This window comes from Euprymna scolopes, chromosome 42, assembly GCF_053919585.1.
Source record: "Euprymna scolopes isolate OS-2025 chromosome 42, ASM5391958v1, whole genome shotgun sequence".
In the NCBI taxonomy this organism is placed as follows: Eukaryota; Metazoa; Mollusca; class Cephalopoda; order Sepiida; family Sepiolidae; genus Euprymna; species Euprymna scolopes.
In genome coordinates, this window is record NC_136523.1 from 36933937 (window position 1) to 36951436 (window position 17500).

Consider the following 17500-nt stretch of genomic DNA (forward strand, 5'->3'; position numbering starts at 1 on the left):
GGTTTGATTGTTTTGTTTTACGGCATATCAACTAGTGTTGTGACGAGGAATCGGAATTGAATCAGAAAATTTTCGGGGTGTCGGAATCAGTATCAGAATCGGAAAAATTTGTGTCTATTTTTGACGTTAAAGGCAATTCCCTTATCTTTTTTCATTTGACTAGCGAGGGGGCATCCAGCTTTGCCCGGTCATAAAATATGCTTAAATATGATATTTTAATTCATCCAGATTATATATATATATATATTATTACATTATAGAGTCATGATTTCAAATTTAAAAAAAAGAAAATATTTGGGTACCATCAGTTAGAATCGAAACCAACATCAAAACTGTAGCATTCAAAGCTGGTGACGTTACCACTGTACCAACGTGACATGCATATGACCTGATTAAAAATTAAAAATAAACTAAGATGAATGGACAAAATGTATAACGATTTTTTTTTTCATTTTTGACCAATTTTTGAACCTTTAAAAACTATTTTAACCGTCTAAAAAAAAACCATAAAAGAACGGTCTGTAAAAAATCCAATCATTTGAGGGCCCTAGCGCCGCTCTGCGACTTTTAGTTTCAGAGGAGATAGAGTTTGAAAATATGGAGACAAACAGACAGACATACATCATTCATATATTAGATATTGTTCAAAACAAAATCTTCCACTGCTAGTAGTAATAATATTAAAATAATAAACATTTATTGATATTAAACTACCAGTCAAACTAAAATCTAAAGAGCAACCCCCTCATACAACTGTATTTTTTTTACGCCCGAGAAAATATCTGCACATTTAACAAGTGTTTTTACGGTCATCGGTAAAAGATAACAATTCTATAGTTCAGTATTTAGAGATTTATAAAGAATCGGAATCAGTAATTGTATTGGAATCTAGAATTTAGCACGGAATCTGTAATTGTATGGGAATCGGGAAAAATATTGGAACTCCTGGACAGGGTTCAAAAGACAGTCACCAACCTGATAGGTCCTGAACTGTCATCTAGGCTTCAGCCTCTGCTTCATCGACGAGATGTTGCTCTACAAGTATTTTAATGGTGAATGCTCCGATGAACTACAAGCACTTGTACCTCCTCAACGTGAATATCCCCGACAAACCCGACAAGCAGCTAAATCACACCCCTTCATAGTAGAGATCCCAAGTTGTAAGAAGAACTTCTACTCCAATAGTTTCTTCCGCAGAACTGCTTAACTTTGGAACTCCCTTCCGAGATTCTGCTTCCCCAACTGTACTGACATGCAGAAGTTCAAGTGTAATGTGAACAGACATCTTGCCACTCATCTCCCTTCATAATATCCCTGCAACTTATGTCCCCGATAGTATCCTCCTATTTCAAAGTGGTACTGTGCCTTGTTTGGGATGAAAATTTAATAAAAAATAAATTTTTAAAAAATACAAACTAATATCAACCCTTTTCAAGTTATTTAATGCTGAATCGAGTTATTTTTTTTTTGGGGGGGGGGGGAAATTGATGCTCCAAGTTTTTTATATCTTCAAATATTTGTTCATGCTATTTGGTTTGGTTATTTTTTCTTTTTTTTTCAAACTGACGAATTAACGCATATCAAGACCAAACGGCATTCGAGGATAAGGGTTAAGAAGATAGATACACTGATTGTTAAATGATGAAGAATATTAGGAGAGGATTGAAAATGTTGGATTGAATGAATTAAATTTGATTACTTTTGAGGACGAATGATGAGAAGAATTTGTTGTAATTGTACTTGACGACAACCATATTGCAATCGGCATGGAAACAATCGCGAAGGAGAAATAATTGTAATTGTGGTGATACAAGATGTTTTCAATAAGTTCCCAGACATTTTTCGTAGGGCCACTTTTATTGATAGTATACACATGAAACTTTAGTCTCCTTCGAAGTAATCTCCTCCGGCTGCAATGCACTTGTTGTACCGTTCCAACAATTTTGCGAAGGCCCCATGAATGTCCTCTTGTGTAAGTGTATCAATGACCCTCTTCACAGCCTCATTCATCTCTATGGGTCTCATAACAACAACCTGTAACGTTTTCCTTGAGCTTAGGGAATAACCAAAAGTCACGGGGAGCAAGGTTTGGACTATAGGGAGGGTGAGGAACTATCTTGATGTCCATCTTGGTCAAATAGCCTATGACAAGAATGGAGCACTCTTGGAACAAAATTTGCACAAATCTTCCGCATCTTCAGTTCCTTGCAAATAATTGTGTGTACAGTTCCCACACTGACATCAAACTGTGCACTTTTTGTCTCTATAGACACACGACGGTCCTTATCCATGAAATTCTTTATTTGGCCAATCAACTCTGGTGTTCTGACTTCCGTACTCCCCGAACACCTCATCATCCCTCACAGACTCCCTGCCTTCTTTGAATATTTTCTGCCGCCCAGATTGCATTTTTGAAATTCACAAACTGCGACAATTAAGCTTTAGTAGGGTGTATTCCAATGCCTACTGTAGCTGTTCATTTTAACTCGAAATCATAAAAATTGGTCAGTCATCTCATAAGATGTATAGCAATAACATACTGAATTTTCAAGAGTTTACAACAATTTTAAATGCCTGTACAAAAAAAAGTCTGGAAACTTAATGAAGGCACCTTGTGGGTAGTCTTTTATGGCATAATAAACTTTTTTGAGTTATTTAATGCCGAATCCCGTAATTTTACTAAAAGTTTTGGTGCCTGTGCAGCTTACAATATGTACCTTGCTATTATTTAGATAGATGTTTGCTCAGAAATGTACCGGCGATCTACTTTCGCACTGTGTTCTGCAGTCCTGAACGCGTTGCCTTAGAACTGTGTGAATGAACATGTATCATTGCCACATTTTTAGAGTTCTGTATTGATTAACTTATCGTGATGTTCCAAAGTTTTTTTGCTTCCCCTAATTTGCTTAGTAGCCTCTGTCTATTGCTAACTGGTTTATGACCATGGTTTAAAGAAAAATGCAAAAAAAAAAAAAAAAAAAAAAAAGAAAAAAAAAGAAGAATTTTCTAGTTAAATTCAATTCTTACATGATCTTCTATTTATTAAATCGGTGCCCTTTTCTCTTCCCTGCAACCTCTTTCTAAAAGAAGAGACGTTGCAAGTCTGTCTCTGTTTTATCGTTATTTTCATGGCAAGTGCTCGTCTGAGCTCCAATCTATGGTCCCCCCTTCGCCAAACATTCATGAGAAACACTCATTTGGCTGAAACCACTATCAATAACTTCCCCCACTCTTTATCTGTGCTAAAACCTAAACGTAGATTCCATGGACAAAGCTTCTTTCTTAGAACTGCACACCTGTGGAACTCTCTTCCGTTTACCTGCTTTCCAGCTGACTACAATATGGCCGTCTTCAAGTCCAATGTAAACAAGTTCTTGATGAGCCGTTCCCCTTAAGTAATCCATTTTAACAAATTTACACTTCTAACGATTACTATGATACTGTCCTTTTGATCAATGTACACTCTTTAACCCTTATCCTCGAATGGCGTCTGGGCCTTGATAAGTGGTGATTCCCTTGTAAAAAAAAAAAAGGGGGAAAGTACACAATAATTACAAAGTCTCTAACCCCATATTAAGAATGGCTTTCTGAATAATAACGGTGCATATAGTGCACAAATACCAAAGCTTTTAAGTTTCAACTTCGAATTATCTCCAAATATTCATCGACAGTGATTTTTATACTAATGAGTTACTGCTGTTCAAGGCTAAAAGCCACTCGAGAGTAAGGGTCAATGAGATGGATAGATTGTCAGTTGAATGATGAAGAATATTATGAGAGGACTTTTTATACTAATGAGTCACCACTTATCAAGGCTAAAAGCCACTGAATTATGCACATAGTGAAATAAAGTACTTGGTGAAAATCAGTTGTAAATTACACTCTTCTGGAGGTTGGAGGTTCAATTCTGTGTGTGGGCGACACTCAAATACAACTGCAAATTATTTAGGATTTCTACCCAGTCATTGCTAACAAAATGAGAGTAAGCTACTCTTGATTAAAGAAAAGGGTTTGTTCAAAATTAAACAGACAGATTTTAGTTTGACATGATACACCTGAAGAAGGTCGGAGGTTATATCGACCCAAAAGTTGTGCTAACACTCAATATGAGAACAGTTGTCCAAAGAATCTAAACGATACGAAAAATTATCACACGCGTAAAAATTCATATATAGAAAGAGAAGAGAAAGAGAGAGAGAGAGAGAGAAAGAGAGAGAGAGCGAGAGGGGAGAGAGAGAGGGAGGGAGGGAGGAAGATATGGGTAAGAGGTAGTGTGTGCCAGTCTTGGACTAATTTGCATTGGAATCATGACAATTCAAAGACTCAAATTGATGTCCGAAACTTTTAATGAATTTTTAGTTCATAAAAATTGGAAGATTGAATATGGCCCACATCATTTACTTTTGCAATTGCAAGTTCTTGGCCTTCGGGACAAGATCAAAGTGTAGCATCTGTTCTTCAGATGCTGCACTTCCATTTCTTGTTCTCTTTCAGTGGAGGAGAAATCCTTCACGACTGAGACAATTTTTATTTTTGTACCTTTTCTCCACGTTAAAAAACGACCCTGGTGTCTAACTCTGTCCCGTGGGGAGGCATAGTAAATAGGTGCATCATTTACTTTTAAGCTTTGCAGCTGTGCTCTAAAATTCATAATGATAGGTTAATTAGTTTACGAATGACTCTTTTAAAAAGGTAGATCATATATATATATATATATATCACTTGGTTATATTTTGGAAAACAAAAAAGAATTCCAGCAGTGCTCTATTATAAGAAAAAAAAAAAATTCAAAATAAGAGCGTAATATTCATTTTTTTTTATTTTCAGAAAGTTTAGATGAAATAAGTCATCGGTACCGTCGGTTTCAAACTTGATAATAGGGAACCGTTTTAGGTCTCCATATCCAGCTCTCTTCAGCCGATCTATCGCATCTGTTTATATATATATATATAATTTCTGACGAGGACGCTTCACAGAACGTCTGAAACGCGTAAAAACGATTTCAATGATTTAAAAACATTATTACAATGATCCAAACAGAATTCTCAATGAAAAACCAAGACACAGAATAATAAAATAATGTTAAAAAATACACATTGTTGGTGACTACCCCCTTATTTAAATATATATATATATATATATATATATATATATATATATATATATATATATATAGAGAGAGAGAGAGAGAGAGAGGGAGTATTATCATCCATTTTTAGCCCAAGTCACCTTGGAATCATTAAGAATCCAGGACTTGATGTCTGATCCCCACTTTTTCCCCTTTGCATGAAAATAAATTATATTAATATGGCCCACATTCCCCACCTTTATGCCTACCACTTGTGTTCCGAAATTCATAATGATTGGTTAATTAGTTTAAAAGCGAATAATATATGTATACATACATAGACAATAGTTGTATCGATTGGTTTCTTAGATGTATCGATTGTTTTATTAGATTATTAAAGAGTGCTCAATGTAGGACAGAGCTGATATGTAGTCTGTTTATTATACAAACATTATTGGTTACATATGTGCGTACATGTTTCAGTGAAATCTCAATTTGGAGAAACCCACTTCATCAGACCGAAAAAAAAGAAGCGAGTTGCATAATAAACATACTATATATATATACTTATTTATTTTTTATTGATATTCATAATAAAACCCCTTTTTTTCTGTTTATTTAAAAAGAAAATACAATTTTATTATAGATGGCTTGTGCATTCATCTGCAAAAGATCAAGCTAATTTGCATATTCTTTTAAACATTCATTTTAATTAATTTCCTATTAGTTTTTTTCAGTTTTATTATGGGATGATCATTTTTAGTTAACTATTACGTGTAATTATATTCATGCAGATATTCTACATGATTTATACTTGCGTAATATTTACGTCAAAAGGTTACAGTAAATACAAACCTCTTTCTATATATATATTTATGTATGCATATATATTTTTGTTTAAAACATTTTGCCTACCAAACTCTTCTGCCAGTTTTTTGGTCTACAGACATGAAATTTAATATATAGGGTATTCGAACCCATGCAAAACTTTATACTTAGGTTTTAACCAGTAAAAATCGGTGCAAAAGTGTGAAAACTAAAAAAATCGAATCGAATGAAGGTCGAACGATGGCAGAATATGCATGCATAACGTAATAGCTATTGGTTGAAGTTTTAATTTTTAGCCTTGCAACAAACATGTCTTCATAGGTCAGGCATTAACGTCAAAGGAAAAAGTAAATTGTAAGCTAAACATTTTGGTTTCGATTCTTGTTGGTAGCCCACGAGTCATTTTTTTAAAAAACTTTTTAAATCATTACTATATATTGGGTCCAATATAATATAATAATAAATACGAAATCTGCATTAATCAAAATATCATATTTAAGCGTATTTTATAGCCGGGTTATGCCGGACGGCCTGCTAGTGTGTGTGTGTGTGTATATATATATATATATATATATATATATATATATATATATATGGCATAATCAAGTTGATACATCGGTTCCCGCAGGATCACCGAAGTTAAGCAACGTTGAACCTGGTCAATACTAAATGAGTGACCATTTGGGACTTTCAGGCGCTGTATGTGCTCTCCGCTTATCTCGGCATTGTTTCCAGTCGTCTTGGACTTCTCCTTGCCACTGGACTCAAGCAGTGCCGATTCAGGAGAGCTGTGGTTGTGGATTGCGCAATCCTTGCCTCACAATTACACGTGCAGCTGCCTCTACAGGGGGTATCCTTTGTCTTTCGAGACTGAACGGAGGCATCGATATATGAACATATAAACACGCTTAACTATATTAAGATAGAGATAAAAGAGGATGATAGATAGATCTCTAAGATAGATATACAAGTAGATAGATATGTAGAGAGAGAGAGAGAGAGAGAGAGAGAGAGAGAGAGAGAGAGAGTGTGTGTGTGTGTGTGTGTGTGCGCATGTGTGTGTGTGTGTGTGTGTGTGTGTGTGTGGTCCAATACTGGATCAACTCACATTAGAACCATGAAGATTCCATAACTCAAATTGATGTCCGATACCCATTTTTTTTTTTTTTTTTTTTGAATTTCATAAATTTTGAAAGAAGCTGGATTTTCACGAAAGTGCTTAAAGATCCTACTTTTTCCCCCCTTTTGCATACAACTAGATTAGACTAAATATAGCCCACATTAACTACCCTTATGCCTGATAATGATTAGTTGATTAGTTTAAGAGTGAATCACATAATACATTCTTAACTTTGTTAAGATGGGGATAAGAGAGAGTCGAGATAGATAGATAGATAGATAGATAGAGAGAGAGAGAGAGAGAGAGAGAGAGAGAGAGAGAGAGAGAGAGAGAGAGAGAGTTTATTTCAGTTCTGGATTAACTCACGTTGAAATTATGAAGACTCCGATTGATGTCTAATGCCAACTTCTTTCCCCTTTTTGCATAAAACTAAATTAGATTAAATATATCCCGCATTACCGACCTTTACGCCTGGCATCTGTATTTTAAAATTCATAATGATTGGTTAAGGTATTCTGGATTAACACGTTGGAATCAAGACTCCAATTGATGTCTAATGCCCACTTCTTTCCCCTTTTTGCCTAAAACTCAATTTGATTAAATATATCCCACATTACCGACCTTTATGCCTGGCAGCCGTGTTTCAAAGTTCATAATGATTGGTTAATTAATTAGTTTAGAAGTCAGCCCTATAGAAATATATAAACATGCTTAAAATAGAACTAAGAGAGAGAGAGAGAGAGAGAGAGAGAGAGAGAGAGAGAGAGAGAGAGAGAGAGAGAGAGAGAGGGGGTTAGTTTATTCCAGTTCTGGACTAACTCACGTTGGAATAAACTCCAAGATTCCAAGACTACGAGGTCGAAGAGAGAGAGAGAGAGAGAGAGAGAGAGAGAGAGAGAGAGAGAGAGAGAGAGAGAGAGAGAGATGGGTGCGTGGAAGTGACAGATGTGGAAGGGTGGGGGTGCGAGGAGGATGCGATCCCATATTGCGAAGCCGACGTCACCTTTTTCTTCCTCGAACGAGCGACCGTGGCTGCTACAATATCGACTACTGCTACAGAGCGATGCACAGTGCACCTCCGCTGCGATCACCACGGTGCAGCAACGTGAGGGAGCAGCAACAACAGAAGGGGGGGTGGGTGGAGAGAAGAGGAGGCAAGTGCGCGATAGCCAGGAAGGGGAGGAGGAAGGGCATAGGAACAAAAATAAAAATACTGCACCTTTCAACACGTGTAAAAAGAAAAAGATAATTTGAAAAATTAAAACAAATATAAAAAAGGGGGTCACGTAAAAAGGAGGGGGGGGTCCGTAAGGTTTACTTGCCAACACCCTAAATTATTTTCCAGAAATGATTTAATTTGAGAATTCGTCCACAACACTATCTTATACATACATATACTTATAAAATCACACAAGTATGCGTTGATAAGCTATCCGTGCCGACGGTTTCTGGCACAGAAGGTGTTTGGATACATTCCCTTCAATCGCTGAAGAAGGGGTACTATTTAAGGCATCCACGCAGAATACGAACGTGCTATAATATTTTATATAGGATTTTCAGATTCGGAGCTTAAATTTAATTTTTACGATATATTTTGTTTACTTGTTGTTAGGTGAAAGTACAGAATAGCCACAAAATGCCCCACTCCTAATGTTAAGAATGGGCTTCTAACTAATATGAATATTTCAGCAAGTCCGTATTCTGCGTAAGTACCTTATTCAAATTTTTATTAATGCACAAGAAACCGCTGGTACGGATAGCTGATTAGCACAATTTAATATATTAAGTTGAGCATTATACATATATAATTTTTATACGTGTGTGTGTGTGTGTGTTTTTAAGTAATACAGAAAATGGTTTTAAAATAAAATTTAGTTAAATTTTAAGAGAAGGGTTAATGTATAATTTCATAAAAGGCTACAGTAACGTTATTGCCTCTTTTTATTTGCCTGTCTACGAGGACACAATTAGATACAAGGGGAGGCACTGTATTATCTTTTTCCATCTTTCGACTGAGGACAAAACAGTTACTACACCTTCATCTCGATGTCATGGTCTATTTGACGATAAACGAAAAAAAAAATCAGAGTAAATGAAATATATCAAATAATGAAAAAAAAAAAAAATCGGATTTCAAAAGTAAAATTTGGTTCAATTTTACGAGAAGGGTTAATTTAAAATGCCCCAAAAAAGAGTTACACCGATTACAACGCCCTTGTCAATTTGACGAGGTTTATAATGTCCTTTTTTTTTTTTTTTATTATTAACATCATTTATTTTTAATAAAAATGTACTACATAATGAATTTATTATTTAATCATAAAAAAGTTTTAAATTAAATAATTCCATACTTTAATAATTTCACGATTTAAATAATTTTTTGATTTGTATAAATAATAATAATTAATAATAATAATAATAATAATAATAATAATAATAATAATAATAATAATAATAACAACAACAATTCTGGGAAGATTTGTTCTTACTCGGACTCCAGGGAACACCATAAGTTGTTCTCAAAGAACAATCTTTGACGATGATTCGTGTAAATACTCCTAATGAGTAAATAATAATAATAATAATAATAATAATAATAATAATAATAATAATAATAATAACAACAACAACAACAACAATAATAATAATAATAATAATAGCAACAGCAATAATAAAAACAATAACACCAAACACAAGAATAACAACAATAATAGTAATAAAAATAATAAAAACACCACCAACACCGATAATAATAACAACAAAAACAATAACAAAAATAACAATATTAATAAAAACATTAAAAATAATAATGATAACAACATCACCATCAATAATAATAATAATAATAATAACAACAACAACAATGATAGTAATAAAAACATTAAAAATAATAATGATAACAACATCACCATCAATAATAATAATAATAATAATAATAATAATAATAATAATAATAATAATAATAATAATAATAATAACAACAACAATGATAGTAATAAAAACATTAAAAATAATAATGATAACAACATCACCATCAATAATAATAATAATAATAATAATAATAATAATAATAATAACAACAACAACAATGATAGTAATAAAAACATTAAAAATAATAAGAAATAAACACTACCACTAATAATATGCACGACAACAATAATAACAACGAAGAAGATAGTAGTAATGAGGTTAGTAAAACGTTTTCCATCGTTTGGGATGAACAAGGATCTTGCTTTAAAAAGTATAATGAAAGAATATATAATAATTAGAAATATTAATAATTAATAACAATAACTGCAACAATAATAATAATAATAATAATAATAATAATAATAATAATAATAATAATAATAATAATAATAATAATAATTTACTGGAAATCTAGGGAAACTTGTCATCCAGCTTCCAGGAAACACCACAGGTTGTTTTTAAGAAGAGATCTTTTATGAATTGTGTGAAAGCTCCTTGTAAACCAATGATTATTATTATTATTATTATTATTATTATTATTATTATTATTATTATTATTATTATTATTATTATTATTATCTCACGTTAATAATGGTTATTAATATTAAAATAAGATGGTGTTTTATTTTTTATGAGGGTGAGGAGGAGGGGGTTACGCATTTATTTTTGTTCTTAAAAAAAAAAAAAAAAAGGGATCGTAAATAGGGACCAAGATACCTAATTCCACAACCGATATCCCGTAACGACGAAATAAAAAAGGGGTGGCGATGGGAAGCTATATACGTGTAAATGATATATATAATACATAGTTTTACAAAAAAAAAGAAGAAAAAAAAAACACGAAAATCAAAACTACAAAAAAAAGAAAAAAAAAGAAAAAAAATCAGAACAGAACCGAATCAAGACTTTGGACAAATAAAGGGCTCAATATCGTATTGGTTAGAGCTTAAATAACAATAATAAATGACAGCAGTTTTGATTATCAGTGATACCGTGAAACTACAGGAAAACAATGAATTTCTCTGAAATCAGAACAGAACTTATATTTTAGAATGAAAGACTCAATATCCTTTCCGGTAGAGCTTTAAAATAATTACATGATTAAAATAGAAACCCATCATTATATATATATATATATATATATATATATATATATATATATATATATATATATATATATATATATAGGGTACGACAGAAAAAGAAATCTCCCGGATATTTTTTTCACCCTTCCATTCTTTATGATACGTAGGGAGATCTCATTCTGCCGGACCCTACTTTTTGTTTGGTTATTGTTTTTCATCCATCTTGTTGCCAGCCTCCTCATCATTACGTATGGATGCTAAAATTTGCTACGATACCTTGGAATGGATGCCTATAAAGGATGCGGAGAGCGCGCATCATTAATCCCTGGCCTGGCAGGTTCAAAGCCAGCACCGTCGCCGCCGCCAACAGAATTCGGGGGAGAGAGAGAAAGAGAAAGAGAGAGAAGTTGCAAAAAAAAAAAGGGAAGTGCGGGGGGGGGGGCAATAAAGGAGAGACAGGGAAAGGTGTAAATATATTCATAAATATATTTATATACCTTTTTTTTTTTTTTTGGTGGGTGGTACCTGTTTTCTGGTTCTCCTTCGTGCACAGGAACTGACCCCCACGCTCCTCCGCCTGTAGCTCCTTTTTGTCGTCCTCCTCCCTTCCTCCCGCCCTACCTCCTACCATCCCCTTTTCTCCCCTTCACTTCCCTCCATACACCCTAAATGCTGAGCGCACAGGCGTATACGCGTACACGTGTTGTAAAACGTCTCAGGATTCGTACACGCATCGCGTCCGCGAGAAACGCGTAATGAACTAGTACACGCGCACTTGCAAAAAACAAAAAAAAAAAGAAAGAAAGAAAAAGGAACATAAAAAAAGGTTTATATATATATATATATATATATATATATATATATATATATATATATATATATATATGTATTTACATGCAGAAGGGTCGTGAGAAATAAGTAAATTTAGAAATGTTAAGGGAAGGAGAGAAGTCAGGATTTGCTTGAAGTCGAGCAGAGCGTAGATGTCAAAAATAAATAAAATAAAATAAATAAATTAAATAAAAAATATTATATACGTATCTTTGTGAAAGCTATAAAGGTTCTAACTACTGCTCCCTACACCTAGGTCCCTGGGTCATATATATATATATATATATATATATATATATATATATATATATATATATATATATATATATATATATATATATATATATATATATCTTTCACGAAAAACACCCGTCCAGCTGAATCCACTGTGAAAAATTTCCCCCACTCTATATCTGTGCCTAAATCAAAACGCGGATTTCATGAGCAAAGCTTCTTTCTTAGAACTGCACGCCTGTGGAACTCTGTTCCGTCTGCCTGCTTCCCTCCGGACTACAACTTGGATGTCTTCAGGTCCAACGTTAACAAATTCCTAATGAACCGCCCCCCTAATTAAACACTTCATAAAATCTCCTCACTAACGTGATGTACTTGCAATAACCCTTATCCCTGAGTGGCTTCCGGGCCTTGATTAGTGGTGATCACTGTGTAAAAAAAAAAAAAAAAAAAAAATATATATATATATATATATATATATATATATGAACAAATTTACAAGGTCGCGACGCGACACTGGACAAATAATCGGTTAAAACCAGAAATCCTCGTCAGGCGATTTAATAGATGGTTGCTTTCAGAAGTCCTCCAGCAGGACTGGTTTCTTCTGTGGAAAGCAACCATTTATTTAGTCACCTGACGAGGATGTCTAGTTTTAACTGAGCATTTGTCCTAAACATTAGGGTTACGACCATGTAAGTTTGTTTTATATAATATATAAATATATCTTGCTCTTCCTTAAATGAGCACTCTTAACCTCATTAAATTCATTAGTTATCACTTTTGAATAGATTTAACTTGGTATATATACATATATAATTATTACTGTAATATTTTTTTAAAAATACCTACAGACATTAGTGTTTCATCCTTTCGGGAATCATTAGTGCAAGGTGCTACGATTAGCGCCGGTCGGGAAATTCGAACCCAGCCACGAAGCCATCTCTGACTCCACATTATATATATATATATATATATATATATATATATATTATCATTTATTTATTTTACACAGGAATCACCAATTATCAAGACCTGGAGGCCACTCGAGGATAAGGGTTAATGGATATGCATTGGTCAATATGATTAGAGCGTAGTAAACATAAGTAGTGGGAATTTTGTAAATTCGATTACTTAAGGGGACGGTTCATCAAGAACTTGTTTACATTGGACTTGAAGACGACCATATTGTAGTCAGCTGGAAAGCAGGTAAACGGAAGAGAGTTCCACAGGTGTGCAGTTTTAAGAAAGAAGCTTTGTTCATGGAATCTACGTTTAGGTTTAGGCACAGATAAAGCGTGTGGGAAATTGTTGATAGTGATTTTGGCTAGACGAGTGTTTTTTTGTGAAAGTTTAGCAAGGGGGAGGGCAGAGATTGGAGCTCAAACGAGCACTAAGCACAAATATTACACACTTACTACACTGAACATGCTAATGTTTCGCAGCAAATTGGTTTATTAAAAAAACACATGTTCCTCATCAGGCGAGAGAAATAAAGTTTTTATCTGCTATTTAAAGGAAGAAGTGAAAAATATTTTTTATTTATGAAAAATATAATAAAACGCTAACTTGGAGTGGAAGGGGTGATGGCAAGTGATATTTTGCACTTAAAAATAGATGACGGTGTGGGAAGGGGATATTTAATATACATAGATATACATGTTGTATATATATATATATATATATATATATATATATATATATATATATATATATATATATATATATATATATAATATGTATATATCTACACACACACACACATATATAATATACAGCTGAACGTGTGTGTGTGTGTGTGTGTCTGGTCACGAATAGGCTACTATATGGTTGACTATTTAAAAAAGAAAACTGATTACATATAATGATAGAAGATGTATCGAGGATCAGGAATGTATATGTTTGATCTGGCAGAACGGTGGTTTATAAAAATTGTGGGGTCTGCGTTCGCGCCTGGCCCCCAAAGTATGGAAATAAAAAAAAAAAAAAAAAACGTTTACAAGGGGTTTTTATATAGATGTACATAAGAATACTTTGATAAGTATGTTTCAACTTAAATAGGGATGGCATAATAAAATTGTAGAGTCTGCGTTCGCGCCTGTACTCCATGGAAATATGGCACAAACTTTAACAATGACTTTCCATATCTATTTGCGTAAGTATCTTTGATAATTATGTTTCAGTTTGAAGAAATATGGCATAATAAAATTATTAGGTGTTCGTTCGTGCCTGATCTCCATAGAATGTAAATATGTCACAAAGTTTAACAAGTTTTTTTTTAAAAGGGTGAGGGTCCACAATAACACCTTAACTTTAATCTTAATTCACGTTAGCTTTTATTTATTTTTTTGTGTCGAATAAATTCACGTTCTTATTAAAGTGAAAGCCAAAATATAAAAGTCGGAACTTTAGATAATTCTCGACACAAATTTCGCATAACTGTTTTTTTTCTTCTCCACTTGCACGTGGAACTCTTTCGAAAATAGATAAATAATAAAAAATAAGAACATTACTTGTTATCGTGTTAAAAGAAGGAAAAATCCTGCTCACGTGAATACGTGTCTTTTAAAAACATTTACATAACCTTTTTATTTTTATTTATATATCTGTTCAAGCTTTTTTTTTGTCAGTGTACTAGAAGGAATTCAGTTGATAACAACCCTTTCTGCGCGTTCTTTACATTACAATAGTACAATCCTAAATCCGACGGTGCAATACTACACCGTTCAATACTGTAAAACTGAAATGAAGTTGTTCTGCTTGAAAAGGGCGCCATTTTCTTCTTATTCATATTTATATCGATTCTTTGCTTTAAAAAACTGAAGTAATTTCGTGTTTACTTTTTTAATATCCAATTTTGCTGTTTCGGATTAATTTACTAAACTAAGTTAAGCTTCAGTATTTTTCAAAAGTTTTTGTTTCTCAATATTTCATCGATATTATTTAGTAAGAGTATTTAGCAGAAAAGCCAACAGACGACTACCCGAAAAAATAAATATACAAGAAATAAATGTTACCATAGTCAATAAAAGTTCAGTTAATCTTTTTTTGTTGTTTTGAAATAGTTTTTAATGCTTTTTACTTGAAATAATTTCAGCGAACCGAAATTAAAACGAAATTTGAGGCGATAACTACTTAAATGAATTTTTATATAAACTAAACATGCCATAATCGAATATTACTCAAACACAAAATAACGGAACACATTAAAATATGTTTATAAATATTCCTTACGTTGACGGAACTCTCTTAAATTGTTAACGCAGAATGCTCAGATGCCCCTCCTTCAAATTGAAAACGGGGCTCTCCATTTCAAAGACGCTGCCATTTTTTTTTTTTTAACCGGTTCGTGAATTAAAAAAGAATTTTTTTACAAAAAAAAAAAAAAAAATATGTATTTACAAACTACTTAAAAATACAAACCAATGAACTTTTCCACCATAAAAGTAACTTTTATTGACTATGGTAAAATTTATTTCCTGTATATTTATATTATTATATATATAACATTTTCTCTTTGTAAGGAAACATCATTTTGTTGGTCACTCTTGGCTACGAATGGAAACAAAGTTGATATAAAAAAATATATTTTCGCGAAAATTATCTTTACCTCCATCATATTTTGCTTAAGGTAAAATCTCAATGCTGATGGGATTTTATCACAAAAAAATGTGGCATCTCCGAAACGATCGTACACTGATTAGTTGATGTTGATATCTTGGAGCCTAGACAAATAATTTTTCCATACATCATATCAGCTTTGGTTCCACAGAGAGAGAGAGAGAGAGAGAGAGAGAGAGAGAGAGAGAGAGAGAGAGGGAGAGAGAGAGAGAAATAACGGTTTCCACTTAGCGTAAAACATTACTCTTTGCAATTAGAATAAAGTTCTCCTCGGAACCAGTGATGTAAACATTATATATATATATATATATATATATATAAGATAATTTCTATTCTCGTAATGAATATGGTGATTTACGGATAAGACTGCTGATTACTGTGTCAGTTATCGGGTTTCAAATCTCAGCAGGAAATACTAACCTTGCCTAACCACAACGTAGAGTCGTGAAGTGGCGAGTCAGCATTCTTGAACGTTTTAATCAGACAAAAATACATGTCAAAATATTCATCAATTATGGGATCAAGTTATGTTTGAGAAAAGAAATTTAATTTAAATAATTCTAATCAGCCGTAATTTGCAATTAACTTCCCACTACACCAATGCATCACCTTCACTCTCTCTTGTGGCACGTACGTGTCTTTAATTCTCGTTTCTGTATCCCTCTCTGTTTATTAATAAACAAAGGCAATAAAACAAATTATACAATGCATTTTTAAAAACATGCAAAAGTTATAGCCCGTTGGTTGAATATGTTAGAAGACAGACAAACTAAGAGAAATATGTGAAAGATGGTCAAAAAGTAATGGTCTGATTCTTTTTATTCTGCCCGAGGATTGCAAATAGCATAGTTATAATGACTGAACTTATGCATTCATCTCTCTGTTGCAGATATTGACGGTGTGAGGCTCTAAGAAAGCAAACCTTGCTATCGACATGCTTCAGAAGCAGAGATGCGTCACTGAATTCCTCCATGGAGAAAAAAAATTTCAACCGACCAAAATTCACCGGCGCCTGTTGAATGTTTAGGAAGCTAACACAGTTGATGTCAACAGAATTAGGAGATGGATTCGTCGATTTCAGAGTGGCACCAAAGATGTGAGTGACAGATTGAAGGTGTATTTAGAATAGTAGTGACTATGTAAAAAAATAGATTCTGGACCACAAAAAAGCCGCTCGTTTTAATGGTACTATTGCCGTCTTCACAGCTCTTTAACCTTTTAAAAAAATGGTGCAATCAGGCTTTGTACCCTTCTCTCACTGGCTACCCTCCTCCACTGACCTGAACCCACTAGAGTATTCTCCGAGCTCCCACTGGCGTTTGTGGAAAAAGCATGCTCCCAGTTCCAGGCCCGTATCGAGGTGTTGATTGAGGCTGAAGGTGGCTACATTGAATAGATGTCAACTCTACTACATAATCAAGTTACCTGAATTGATTTTTTTCAATAAAAGATTTAAAATAAGGCTCTAGTGTGTTTTCTTTAGGGTGACACTTTTATCGTTCCACCTCGTTTAAATTAATCTTTAAGCTGAACACATGTCTGATGAAGGGAAATTTTCTTGAAATATCGTAGCATACAAAACTTTCATGATGCAAGTAAGAACATAATAGAGAGTTAAACACACACACATATATATATATATATATATATATATATATATATATATACACACTCAGGGTTTTTTTATTCAAAAGTAATAGACTAATGAATTCAACGAGGTTGTTAGATAGTGCTCAATAAAAA

General features: G+C 33.3%; 1 protein-coding gene across 8 annotated transcripts in view; it reads right to left on the minus strand.

The window, feature by feature from the left end:
• LOC145267022 (uncharacterized) overlaps positions 1 to 17500 on the minus strand; it is a 200224-nt gene that overhangs the window by 104980 nt on the left and 77744 nt on the right. Inside the window, exon 1 of one of the 8 annotated variants that reach the window (XM_080122946.1) lies at positions 11569 to 11807. The exons of 6 other annotated variants lie outside the window; for them this stretch is intronic. The gene's annotated coding sequence lies outside the window, so the exon portion shown is untranslated. Of the gene's footprint in view, positions 1 to 11347; positions 11501 to 11568; positions 11808 to 17500 lie in introns of those variants that run through there. One more of the 8 variants, XM_080122944.1, reaches the window with a different exon arrangement.